General features: G+C 45.5%; 1 long non-coding RNA gene across 1 annotated transcript; it reads right to left on the reverse strand.

Moving 5' to 3' along the window:
* Positions 1-7,215: 7,215 nt before the first annotated feature.
* Positions 7,216-10,722, reverse strand: LOC143273079 (uncharacterized). Its single transcript, XR_013050958.1, has 3 exons — positions 10,604-10,722; positions 9,195-9,317; positions 7,216-7,471 (listed from the first exon to the last, which is right to left on the reverse strand). It is a non-coding gene; the product is annotated as an uncharacterized LOC143273079 (long non-coding RNA).
* Positions 10,723-12,073: the final 1,351 nt, after the last annotated feature.

Genomic DNA, 12,073 nt, shown 5'->3' on the forward strand with positions numbered 1-12,073 from the left:
CAAATAATCCTTGAAGAGGCTTTTTTTGGGAGCTTGTATGACCTTTGACACCCCTCTTTCCACCCTGGAGGAGCAGTTTGTGGACTACATTCTGGACCTGATTTAATCAGAAAATCTGGCCAGTCCCAATTCTTATTTTTTTAGATTAATTTTTAAGGTAATGGATTTCATTATGACATTTTAATGCATGCATGTCATTATGTTTTCATTCATTCCCCTTCCCCACTACTGTCCTGGGTGCTCTCTACCCACTCTGGCTGGTTTTCTTCCTTCCTTCCCTTGGACAATCCCTCCACCCCACCTGCTTTTGTATTACGTGGCCAATGCTTCTTAAGGATTGACTTGGTTCTGGGTGTGGTTGTACACGCCTATAATCCTTACACTCCCGGAGGTGGTGGCAGCAGGGTCATTGAGTTTGAAGCCAGCTTAGGCTAAGTAGTGAGAGTCTGTCTCAAGAAACAACACCAAGTTGTCTTTAGATGCCCACAAATAAGGTTTTTGTCTTTTGTTTGGTTGAGACAGGGTCTTCTGTAACCTCAAATTTCTACATAGCTAAGGATGACTTTTAACTCCTGATCCCCTTGTCTCCACCCCTGGGGTTCTGAGATTACAGGTATGTGGCACCAAAGCTGTCTTATGTAGTACTGGGGATAGAACTCAGGGCCTGTATGTGCTAGGCAAGTGCTCTGCTATCATCCGAGTTACATTACCAGTCCATGTGTGCTCATAAGTACAATTCTTCAGAGGTTCCCTGAAAAAATTTTTTGCACTTCATATAAAGCAACTTCACGAACAACAATAGTTTTGATGGGGCATTGTGGCCCAACCTATAATCCCAGCACTCAGAGGAAGCTGAGGCAAGATGATCATAAGTTTAACTTGAATCCTGGAATATATCGTGAAACCTCACCCCAACAAAACAGGCCAGATTGCTCAGTCTGGTAGTATGCTAGCTTAATATGCTAGTACCCTAAGGTTTGGGAATTGCCTTCCACGATTGTGGGGAGAAATCACAAACCTGAGTCCCAATCTGTGCTTCAGAATGTCTTCAACAAAAAGAAGCTATTAAATATTACAGGGACTTACAGCATCTGGAACAAGTGGTGGGGTATAAGAGGTGCAGAGACTTTGGAAAATGCTGGGGAAGTTCCTTAAAGAGTTAACTATGTAGCCAGACTATGATCCAGTGTTTCTATTTCTTGATATTTATCTGAGCGAAATGAAAACAGACATCTACAAGAAAATCTTCTACAAAAATATTCATACCAGTTTTAATCACAATAGCCTAAAACTGGAAACAGCTAAAACATTCATTAACAAGAGAATGGGTAAAATTCTATGGTCTATTTATACAGTGGGATACATCACTGCAATAAAAATAAACAGGTTAGCGATACACACAATGTGAGCAAAACTAAAAGAAAATCATGCTAGGCCAAAAAAACCAGATGCAAAAGTTTTCATTGGTTTGCTTCCAGCCACACCAAGTCCTAGGACAGGTAAAAGTGAGGAACCAGGGCAGGGGCTGCTTCCTGGTGTGTGTGTGTGTGTGTGTGTGTGTGTGTGTGTGTGTGTGTGTGTGTGTGTGTGTGTGTTTGTAGTTGCTGGGCAAGGGAGTCAGAAAATGTTCTGGGTGATAGGAAAGTTCTACCTTCCTGCCAAATATTTCTCTTTAAAACCTGTGCTTTTCATGGTATATAAATTATATGAAAAGTGGAGAGAAGCTAGACAAAGGAACAAATAGTTCTCAAGACACTGAAAGATCTAGTGAAGATTCACTCAGTTTCAGTGGTGGTAGGGCCCAGGCAATGAGCCAGCCTCAGTTTCTCATGTCAAGGTGGTACCTGTAAACTCATGTATGAGATGAGGTAGACTGGGAGACTCCTGAGGGTGGGGACAGGACCTTATTCATCACAGTGCTCCTGAAGCCCAGGGTGGGGATGGGCCCTAAAGCAGATGCAAGGAAATTATTCATTCTATAAACAAAGGATGACTCTGGACTGAGTTACACATGGGTGGTCTTGAACCATGTTCACAGCACTGAAAGAGAAAGCAGATGATGGTATTTTCATAGTAGAGAATGTTAAGGGTTAGGGTAAGGCCCCTCTTCCTCCCTTCTCCCATCCCTTTCCTTATTTCTTTTTTATTCATTTTTTTCCCTTCTTCTTTCTCCTCCCACTTATCTTCCTTCCTTCCTTCCTTCCTTCCTTCCTTCCTTCCTTCCTTCCTTCCTTCCTTCCTTCCTTCCTTCCTTCCTTCCTTCCTCCCTCCCTTCCTTCCTCCCTCCCTGCCTCCCTCTCCTCCCCTGCCTCCCTCCCTCCCTCCCTCCCCCTCCCTCCCTTCCTCCATTCCTCCCTCCCTCCCTCTCTCTCCTTCCCCACATCACAGGAATAACTTCAGGTGGGGCCTTCTGATTACCCAGTCCTTAGGACACAGTGTCAATGGACCTATGAGTTTTTCAGAAATCTATGACCAAGATCAGATCTGAAGAAGTAAAGAAAGCTGCAAAGCGTAAGAAAGAACTTTAGTCAACTGTATATGAAACACGATATTTTGTCAAGTTCAATTCAACCATCATTACACAGGAGTCATGCGCGGTGTGGGCTGAAGGCATATTTAAATGTGATTTAATGATGGTATGCTGAAGGGACACTCCAAAAGGAAAGGGGCAGAGGATTCTTAAGAAAGTGGGAGGAAGCACAGGAAGAGAATAGGATGTAGTTATGAGGACCCGTATTTCTTGTGTCATATATGAAAAGAATCACTGTGGTAATATGTAGGTGACTGTATACATTGTGATAGGCAGGAAAATGGTGCTTTAAAGACATCCATGCACAGCTGGGCGGTGGTGGCGCACGTCTTTAATCCCAGCACTTGGGAGGCAGAGCCAGGTGGATCTCTGTGAGTTCGAGGCCATCCTGGACTACCAAGTGAATTCCAGGAAAGGCACAAAGCTACACAGAGAAACCCTGTCTCGAAAAACCAAAAAGCAAAAAAACAAACAATCAAACAAAAAAACATCCATGCACTAATTTTGTAAACTTGACATACTGAAAATCCTTTGTAGGCATGACTAAGGTTACAGACATTGAGACGAGAAAATTAGCTTGAGTTGTCTAGGAGGGCTCACTCTGATCACAGAAGTTATTAAAATTGGAGAACAGCAATGGTCTGAACATCTTTGACCAGAGTAGTAGGAGGGATGCTTAGAAGGTGGAGGAAGTGGCCATGAACCAAATAATGTGGTGACTCTTTTATTTTTAAAAGATATATTTATTTTTATTTAATGCATATGAGTTTTGCTTGCATGTAGGCATGTGCACCTTGTGTGTGCTGTATCCAAGGAGCCCCTAGAACTGGAGCTACAAATGTTTGTGAGCTGCCATGTGGGCACTGAGAACCAAACCCAGGTCCTCTGGAAGAGCAGTATGTGCTTTTAAGTGTTAGCCATCTCTCCAGACCCCATCCATGTAGTACTTCTTGGAAGCTGGAAAAATAAAAAATGAGAATGTTTCCTGCCCAGAGCTTCTGGGCTGGAAGTCAGCCCTACAGACACATTGGTGACAGACTCAGGAGACACGTGGGACTCACACCAAACTTCTAACTTGGAGCTATGAGAAATCCATGTTACTTTATCCCCTATCCAAACAGTTCTTTGTATTCCACCCATAGCAAATTAGCATACCCTGGGTGGATCCACACAGTAGCCAGGGTTTTTGAAAAGCTTGCTCTGCTGTGCGGTGCACACTACAGTGTCCTTTGCTTGCATGACTTTTTATTTTATTTTAATTTTTAGTGTGTGTGTGTGGTGTATTCATGTGTATGTGTTTGCATGTGTGCATATGCATATCTGTGTGTGTGTGTGTGTGTGTGTGCAAGTCACATGCATGCACATGCACGTGGAAGTCAGAAGTTGATGTTGGGTGTCTTCCTGTATTGCTTTCCTTGTTGTTTTGAAACAGTATCTCTCACTGAGCCAGGAATGCACTGGTACAGCAAAACTAGCTGATCAGTAAGCTCCAAGGATCCTCCTATCTCTGCCTCCACAGTGCTGGGATTATAGGAGCATGCCTCCATGCCTGACATTTCATGTGCTTGTTGAGTATCTGAACTCAGGGCATCATGCTCGCAGAACAAGCCCTTCACCCCCTGAGCCATCCCTCCAGTCTCGGACTTGCTAAATTTTTATAACTCCACAAAGTGGGCACTGTCATCATCCCTGTTTTACAGTATGAATCTGAAAGAGGTTGAGAGAAAGGCTGTAGATGACAGAGCTGATGAGAAACAGATGAGAGGTCTGAATTAATTTCACCTATTATGATATATGGAGAAATACTCATATCTAGAGTAAAAATTATTTATTTGTGTGTGTGTGTGTGTGTGTGTGTGTGTGTGTGTGTGTGTGTGTGTGTGTATGAATTCCCGTGGGTGAGTACAAGTGTTCATGCGCCTCAGTGTGTATGTGGATGTCAGAGGACAATTTTGGGTATTGGTTTTCAGATTTCTACCTTCTTTGAGGCAGGGTATCTTTGTTGTTTTTCTGATGTAAGTGCCAATGCCAGGCTGGATAGCCTGTGAGCTTCTAGGATTCTTCAGTCCCCTTCCCTCATTTTGTTGTAGAAGTACTGTGGTTATAGGCATAAGCAGCCACACCCAGATTTATGTGAGTTCTGGGGATTCGAACTCAGGTCCTCCTGCTTGTCTGAGAAATACTTTAAGCACAAAGCCATCTCCCCAGCCCTGGAGTCAAAATTCTTACTTTCCTGTCTCAGATCCAGGGATGACTATGGATAAAGTCTACGTCTATAAAACTCTTACGGAAGTGATGCCTGTGAGAGACTGGACTGTGACAGCTTTTTAGGGCGGCATGCTTTAGGACTCGAGACATCTTCCTTCCCCTCATAAATTGTCTAAAGGACATAGGCTTTAGAGCTTAGAGCAGCATCTCTCTGCACATAACCAATTACAGAACTAATTGGGAACTGTTTTTATCTGTTCATTAAGGTAGATATAATTAAAGCAACATTCTGTTCAGCCGCTTGGAGTGTGGGCTTTAAAGTAATAATTACTCCTTTTATTTCTCTGAGACTCTTTCTAATTTGTCTTGGCTCCACCACAGCCTCTCTCAAACCCTTTTGTTCTCCATTAGAAAGGCTTCCACTCCTTGGTCCAGCATCCTTACCTTTCTAGACATCCCCCAATTGTCCTCTTAAGAATCCCCTCCTCAGAGAGGCCCCTTGGATTGGCCAGACTGGATGAAGCTCCTGGTGTCTATTCCCACATGCTGAGGGATGAACTTGAAATGTCCCTTACAGGCTCCCGTCAGGAGGCACTGTTTGGGGGCGGGAGTTGCTGAACTTTTCAGAGTTGGGATCTTGCTGGAAGAAGTGTGTTTCTGGAAAAATGATATCTATCTCTGCTTCCTGCCATGTTTTCTGCTTCCAGACAATCTCGCCACTTCCTGTTTGTTTTCCGAAAGTGACTAGGCACCACAAGCTCCTGCTTCTACTTTAGCCAGCTGTGCCTTTCCCAACATGGTGGACTGTACCTTCCACCACCCCAAATAAACACCCCCAAGTTGCTTTAGGGATACTAGCACAGTGAGGACAATAAATGAGTGACAGCCTGGTCCCTTTCTTTTGTGTGTCTCATTGCACTCACTCTCAGCAGTGAATTTCCCACTGAAGTCGTGGCCTCTTGCCTGAGCCTTTTCCTCATGTTGCCCGAGTGCCCCAAACAACGTCTGCACAATGAACATCAACGGACTGATGAGCGACACTGCTGGGCTTTGGTTCGCGCTGACACTGTTGGATTCCGCACCTGCACTCATGTGCAGAACGCTTCCTTTGACCCCCACTTTCTACTTGCTTCTCCCATTCTGGATCTGTGCACAAGCATACAGGTACACTGAGGCATGGGCACCGGTGTCCACGTGTGCACATGAACACAGACTGAGTGACATCTTCTCCAGTATCCTTCTGTTCTTGAAGCTACTTCCCCTAGGCCCTCATTACACAACTTCTGCTTTGATCTATAGAGTGGGGAAAAGGGGTTTCCATGCTGCCTCGGAACAAAGGTGCAATGCCCCTTGCATCAGCCCACTTCTCAGGGTTCCTGTGCTGCACCTAGGTTATGCCAATGACCAGCACCTGGAGGGACACTTCCTTTGCACAGAAACTCACTCTCTGGTGCTCCATTCTTACCCCAACCCCCCCACCTTGGGCTTGGGCCAAGACTTTTTCTTCCCCTCTCCGTCTCACTTCTTCTATTGCATCCCCAAACACACATTGGAGGTTCTCTCCGTCCAGGCTGAGGACTACTGTGCAGTCAGCACAAGGCTGTTAGCATGAGGCTGGGGCTCCGTTCTAAAGGGGGACCTTGTCTCTGGCCCCTGGCCTTCTGGAGCAACCCTAGGTGGCTCATTGCACAACAAGCTGTGAAATCTATGAGTTGGAGTGGAAAACCTTTGACCTTGGAATCTGGGCTTTTGGAACCAGAGTTAGCCAGTGGTGGTTTGCTCTGGTGTCTGTTCCCAGCCTGTCTCTGCTCCTCCTCCTCCTACTGGTTCATGTCCTCTATCAACTTTTGCCCTGAACCCTGCCCCTTCCCAGTTTCTATGGTCTGCTCCACCTACTGCCCAGACCAATGGAAGAGCAGAAGAGGCCTGTGTGAGGGAGGGGATGGGGTGGAAAAGCCTTCACACTTCAGGGCAGCATTGCAGCAATCTGGAGCTCCAGGCAGCAGCTCCCCAAACTTCAGCTGATCACTTGGCTTTCTGTCTCCTTGAGATGCTAGAGTGCTCAGAGAGTATCCAGGTCTTTCTGTCTGCTGACCCTCCAGCTTGCCTCTTTATATTTACCCCATTTCTTCCAGACCCTTTTGTCCATACTGCCACTATCCCCTGCCCCACCCCAGCAGCTCTGTGCCTCTATTCTCCTACCAACAGAATTTGGAGTCTACAGACCATGGTTTAGTACTTGGTTCTTTGACCTCCAACCTATGACTTTACCTCTTTACACTTCCATTTCCTCTTCTCTAAAATGGGCTCCCTAGTCCTTTCTCCCAAAGTGGTAAGGAGAGCAAAATAAGGCATGGCCCTCACTTGCACACATTTTCTGAGCACAAACAGTCTGATGGGCACTGAGCTGGATGCTGGGATGACAGTAATGATTAACCACTTCTTTACAGACTCTCACAGCGACCCAGCGACTCTTTGAGGTATGAATTGTTGAATCCATTGTACAGTTGGGAAACATGGGTAGAGGCTGCACAGAGTTATGGAAGGGAACAGGTGCTGCTGGGCCTGGCTTTGAACCCTGGGTACATGTTTCCTTCTTCATTATACTTACTGCCCTGAAGCTCTAGTGATGTGACAGCTGTAAATGGAAGATGTGGATCCTTTACAAAGGAGTTCTACAGGATCATGGCATCTGGCGCTTAGTAGGTATTCATTTAGAAGTCATCCAGGAGACTGTGAGGTACAAGAAGGCATGGGAGAAGAAAAAGCCAACATAAGCATTGCAGACAAGGGTCCTGTATGTACATGGGGGCAGGGGGCTGGATCAGTTGGCAAAGTGCCTGCTGAATAAGCAGAAAGACTGAGCTTGAGCTGCAGCGTCCACATAAAAAAGCTGGCAGTGACAGCCTGTGTTTATAATCCCAGAGCTGAGAAGATGGAGTCAGGGGGACTGTTGGAGCTCGGGGGCCAGACAGTCTAGCCAACTTGGAGAGTTCCTTGTCTAATGAGAGATCCCGTCTCAAAAAAAAAAAAAAAAAAAGGTGTGGTTTAATTGAGGAAATCACTGGATGCTGACCTCTGGCTTCCACAGTCATGTGTACCCTTATATATAATCCCCCATGCCTATAAACACACACACACACACACACCCCTGAGTCTAGCTGGAAGGAGCCACATACTCAAGTGGAGACAGACTACTTTCATAGAATACACTGAGATACCCCTAACACATATGCAGAGCCAGGAATTCTACCAGCACTGTAAGGTCCTGAAAAGCAAGCAGATAGGGTACAGTGATGGCCACTGAAGGTACTGGGCTGGGGTGAGGATCTCCTCAGTGGAACAGACAGCAGAGGACTTTTTCAGATTGTACCACCCAGAATTCCAGAGGATGAACCTTTCTGACCTGTTTGTAATGACCAGGCCTGTCACCAGTCCCCATACTGAGCAATAGCAAGGAACCCTCTGGATGCCATGGGCACTGACCATTCCAGCTCCTTGCAAGCCCCAGAATTCAATGAATCTTGATCTGTGGCTTGAACTAGGGCACAGAGGCCATTTCCCTGCAGCTGGAGGAGGGATGAAAAACATACAGTGTGTTCTCCCTCTCTGAGCATTTAAAAAGCAGTAATAAATAGATGAGAGCCTGGGAGGTGTGATTGATTTGTTTTATGAATCACAGAAGAGGCCATAACTCATGGGAGATTAAGGTTGAAGTAAGTTGTACTGCTCTTGCATTACATGTGGAGATTAATGACTTATCACATAAGGCCCCACCGTTAACCTGGCTCACCCACAGGGAGTTTAATAGCAGGACCATCCAGGCTGGCTTGTAATAGGTAAGCCAATGCTGCCTGCATGTATGTGCCCCTGATTCTCACCAAAGGGGCCTTTTTGGAGTTATATAGGCTTGAGAAGCTGGAATGGGGTCTCTTGGGAGAGGGAATGGAAATTTTCAAGGATTCCAGTGGACTTTTCAAGGGGGGCTGAAAGATGATTCTGCTTCTGTAATGAACTCAGCACTTGCTGAATGTGCCAAGTCCTGTGCCCATGGCTCCAAGTGGTTCTCAACCTTCCTAAGGCTTTGACCCTTTAATTCAGCTCCTCATGTTGTGATGATCCCCAACCATAGAATTATTTTTGTTGATACTTCATAACTGTAATTTTGCTACTGTTATGAATCATAATGTAAATATCTGACATGCAGGGTATCTGATATGTGACCTCTGGGGAAGGGTCATTTGACCCCTAAAGGAGTCATGATCCATAGGTTGAGAATCACTTCTTTATAGCTTCTCACTGAACTCTCACAGCGACCCTTTGACGTATGGATTATTGAACCCATTGTACAGTTGGGAAACATGGGCAGAGGCTGCACAGAGTTATGGAAGGGAACAGGTGCTGCTGGGCCTGGCTTTGAACCCTGGGTACATGTTTCCTTCTTCATTATACTTACTGCCCTGAAGCTCCAGGGGATGTGACAGCTGTAAACGGAAGATGTAGATCCTTTGCAAAGGAGTTCTATAGGATCATGGCATCTGGCGCTTAGTAGGTATTCATTTAGAAGTCATCCAGGAGACTGTGAGGTACAAGAAGGCATGGGAGAAGAAAAAGCCAACATGAGCATTGCAGACAAGGGTCCTGTATGTACCTGCGGAGCCATCCCTAGGGTTTCACTTGGTTGATTAGGAGGAATATATTCAGGATGGGGAAGGAGTTAGAATCTAGACTTAGCCATGGTGCAAAGTCTCAGGCTGAGAGTGCCAGATGATATGATGATGAGGGATTCAGAATTAATCAAGGGAATTCAGGCTAACAACTATAGCAGCAGACTCAATCCTGTGGGGTTGGTGGGTAAACAAATATCGAAGAATCAACCAGCCCTTGGAATTCTCCTGTACTTGTTATTAAAAAGAAATCTGGTAAATGGAGAATGGTAACAGACCTTAGAGCAATTAACAAAGTAATTCAGCCAATGGGCTCTCTACAATCTGGAATTCCTTTGGCTACTCAATCCCTTCTCCTCTGGTGTCCATCCTGACCGCAGCTGGCTCTGAATGGGGCTGAAGTTACTTGTGTTGCTGGCAGACTTAGCACCCAGTGGGGTCACATGAAGCCCTTGACATTCCTTGCCTTAGCCCACTTACCAAACTTTACATCTCAGATTCTGCTTCTGCTCCCATGGCCCTCATTTTGCCTGAATTGTTAGAGTCTGGAGTCACAGTCCCTGCTGCTTACACATATCCAGGTAGAGCCCTGAACTTGATGTCCACCTGCTTTCTGGTTTTTGCATCCACAGAGAAGACCTTAGCTTTTTATGACTCCTCATCTTTACCAGAGTCCTTTATGCTGATTGGAAACCTGCCTTCTGGAGTCAACCTAGATGGATACCCTGAAGCTGGAGTCCTTGGACCCTAGCAGGAAAGATAGGAACCCCCTTACAGTTTGACAGCTTGATCTCAGGAACATTTAAGATTTCGTCACCTTCTTACAGTGAGAGCCAGACGTTTTACATTTATTGCATGAACACTACATACTGAGCCACATTCTTCTCGCTTCCCACATGAGGTGATCCTCCCATCAACTATACTAATCCCTCAACTCCTACTCGGGGTTCCCCTCTCTTCCTTGCTTGCTTTATTTCTGCAGAACACTGACATGGTTCCTGACCCCCTCCACTACTACACACGCCCTTTGTTGACGCAGACTCTTGGCATGTAGTTTCTGCTCAGACTCCTGAGCACTGCTTAAACACTACTATACCTTGTTTGTAGTATCCTTATTCATTCTGTCTGCTTCTTTCTCTCTCTCCTCTTAGTAAAAATAAACACATAGGGGAAGGATATTTTTTCCTGATATACTTACTGTTCTGTCTTTGGCCCTAAATAGCACCTGACACACAGTAGGTGGAGTTGATTAGTGAGTTCATATGAGCCTTCAGAGATCTGGGTCTTCTACCCTGGAGCTCCTGCTCTGTCCTAGTCTGATCCATGGACTCTGATCCCCGGGCAACTCACCAGGGGCTCATTGGCCCCTGACTTGGCTGCTCAACTTTGCCCTCTGGATTCTGTCTTGGCCTCTGGCCCAGACTTTCCAGGAAATCTAAACCCAGCTATCCCTGGTCTTGACTTTGTTGCTCCCAACTTATCTCTGAAACCTCACGGGGCTCTTCTCCTTGGTCGGGCCCTAGTTATACTGAATGCCTAGTCTTAGTGGATCTGAAGTCAGTCCTGAGACCATTCAGCAGGTCTTCTGTTAGACAGTCAACAAATACATGACTACAGAGTCAGATTATCTAGGCTTCTGATAGACTTTCGTTCTCCAGGGAAGTGATGGGCTGTGGGTAATGAATGGCCTGGGAGCTTGATAGAATCCTGTCTCTAACAGTTAGAAGCTGTGTGATGCTAGCTGGGTATGGCAAACCCTTTAGAGTTAACAGCATCAACACTCAAACTTTATTCCTCAGATCCATCACCTCTTTTGGGTGCAGGAGCCCCTGTGACTGTGGCACCTGCGTAGGGAATTCTGACCTGAAAGTAAGGACTGGAAACAGGGTTTACTTTCCTCAGTTCTGCTGTTCTCCAACTGGGATGCCTCTGAGATGTGACTGACACTGAGGGACACATCCAGATCCTCTAATTGTGGGTCTTTCCTTGGCTGGGTTCCCTAGAAGGCCACCACTCAGCACAAACCCATCACTTCTTCCTGGAATGCTTTCAAGAGGTGATAGTGTTGTTGTTATTCTGTGTGTGTGTGTGTGTGTGTGTGTGTGTGTGTGTGTGTGTGTGTGTGAGAGAGAGAGAGAGAGAGAGAGAGAGAGAGAGAGAGAGAGAGAGAGAGAGAGAGAGAGAGACCATATTTGATGTACATGATGCTAATTTCCTGGCCAATAGTCTTAAAATATACCAAAGCCAAGGAAGGCTGAATATAAGCATTAGCCCAAAGGAGTTTAAAGAAAGAGAGAAGATTATTAAATACAATGCATGTCCCGGGATGGGACCTTGAACCAGGAAGAACAAAGTTTATAAAAGACTTTAATTAATGCAATTGACAAAACTTGAGTGTGTGCTTTGTGTAGGTGGAGTGGCATTGTAACAGCATTAAATATACTGATTTTGATAATTATGCTGTGACTGTATTAAAGAAGGTCCCTGTTCCTAGGACACGAACATGGAAACGTTTAGTGGTAAAGGTGTGTGATGTCTCTTACTTCCTTTCTCATTTCTTTCTAATCACCAGAGTCTGGCATGAAGGGAACAGGGGAATGATAAAGTCAAACAAACTGGGCAAAATGTAGCAATGGGGGATCCTGGATAACCACATACAGAAGCAGCT

The sequence above is a fragment of the Peromyscus maniculatus genome, chromosome 4 (genome assembly GCF_049852395.1).
Source record: "Peromyscus maniculatus bairdii isolate BWxNUB_F1_BW_parent chromosome 4, HU_Pman_BW_mat_3.1, whole genome shotgun sequence".
NCBI classification, from domain to species: Eukaryota; Metazoa; Chordata; class Mammalia; order Rodentia; family Cricetidae; genus Peromyscus; species Peromyscus maniculatus.